We start from the raw sequence: 1,825 nt of genomic DNA, 5'->3' as shown, positions 1-1,825 counted from the left end.
CTCAGCACAGGGTGGCTGCCCTCGTCTGTCCCAGGTCACTCAGCACAGGGTGGCTGCCCTCGTCTGTCACGGGTCACTCACTCAGCACAGGATGGCCGCCCTCGTCTGTCTGGGTCACTCACTCAGCACAGGGTGGCTGCCCTCGTCTCTCCCGGGTCACTCAGCACAGGGTGGCTGCCCTCGTCTGTCCTGGGTCACTCAGCACAGGGTGGCTGCCCTCGTCTGTCTGGGTCACTCACTCAGCACAGGGTGGCTGCCCTCATCTGTCCCGGGTCACTCACTCAGCACACGGTGGCTGCCCTTTTCTGTGCCTGTCCTGGGAGCTCAGGCTCCACAGCCACAGGTGACAGATGTCCCAGCTGCCGCCTTCTCGCTGATGTCCAGCACACGCTTCCCAGGCCTAGTCCCGTCACATCTCCCAGCCTAGGGCCACCGCTCCTCCCAGCCCTGTTGCTGATTCCTGGAAAGCTCTTGTGGAGCCCAGCCGTCAGCTTACCTGCTCTGATACGCTGTCTGTCCTGTGTGGACCGATAGGGCCAGCGCTCCTGCTTACACAGCTAAGCCAGGGCCCCAGAGCCTTGGAGCTCAGTCTTCCAGCTCCTGCTCCCTGGAGGGGATGCTTCATGATCTGAGCCCACCTTCCTGCGGTGTGGCCCCCGCCCACTGGGAGAGGTCGACAGGTCCTGGACATCTAAAACAGGTGACAACCAGGCTCCTCTCTGTCTTGTGGCTCTTCCCTCCAGTGCCCAGGGGCACTGAGCATTTCCACCATGCACAGGATACACTCACCCTGGAATTCTCTCTGCTTGACCCTGGGAACAGCACAGAACAGAAGAAAACCCTGCTCTTAGCCGAGAAGTCAGTTTAGCACACTCTGAGAGTAAAAGCCCTTTCGGAAACTCTGCTCTTGTCATTTTTAGGATGAAATGCAAATAAATAGGAATGTGTGTTATTTTAGCTAAATATTTGGTTATTCTAAAGACAGCTCCAGTGGCACAGCTAGGCCAGCGTTTGCTCTCCCTGGATGCTGGTAGGAAAGCATGAGCTTACGGTTTCCTGCACCCACCCCTGCACCCATCCATGCGTAAAGCGCGTCTGTGTCTGACTCTGTGCAGGCAGTAACTTGGAGCAGCCCTTTCACAGTGGCCACAGTCTCACAGAAGAGCCTGTTATCAATAATAGCATTTGAATGAATTTCGTCAATCACCCTGCTGAGCTTAACATATTTGCACTAGTATGCAAATATCCCAGAACACACCCATTGGAACTAATCCACTCAAAAATATACAAAGAGATTATAGGCAGGAAAATGTCCTGTATATAGATTTATGGGAAATGGCAGAACGACTCTCTATTTGTGCCTTCAGAAAATGAGATTCCCAGTATTTTATATTTGAATCTACTATCATTATGCAATTGTTCAATTTCCTCTTCAATTTTTATCTCTGAAATGTGGTTTTCTCCCAGTCATCGAAATATAAAATAACTGTTTCAATCACTTGCACAGGAGGATTCTTTCCAGTATTTTCAAAGTGTGAAACACAGAAGATTGATTTGCTGTTGTTCTGCATTTAAGATGCACTTTGATGGTGGGGGCACCAGGTGTGGCCACAGGGGAACCCCGTGACATTCCCCTCAGACACAGCAGCTGAGGGCAATGTCAGGTGAGGGGACACAGTCAGACACAGCAGCTGAGGGAAACAGGTGAGGGACACAGACACAGCAGCTGAGGGCAATGTCAGCTGAGGGGACACAGTCAGACACAGCAGCTAGGGAAACAGGTGAGGGACACAGTCAGACACAGCAGCTGAGGGGACGTCAGGTG

The sequence above is a fragment of the Sapajus apella genome, unplaced genomic scaffold (genome assembly GCF_009761245.1).
Source record: "Sapajus apella isolate SASKATOON/1434 unplaced genomic scaffold, GSC_monkey_1.0 scaffold223, whole genome shotgun sequence".
Lineage (NCBI taxonomy): Eukaryota > Metazoa > Chordata > Mammalia > Primates > Cebidae > Sapajus > Sapajus apella.
Note: the sequence above shows the minus strand (reverse complement) of the source record.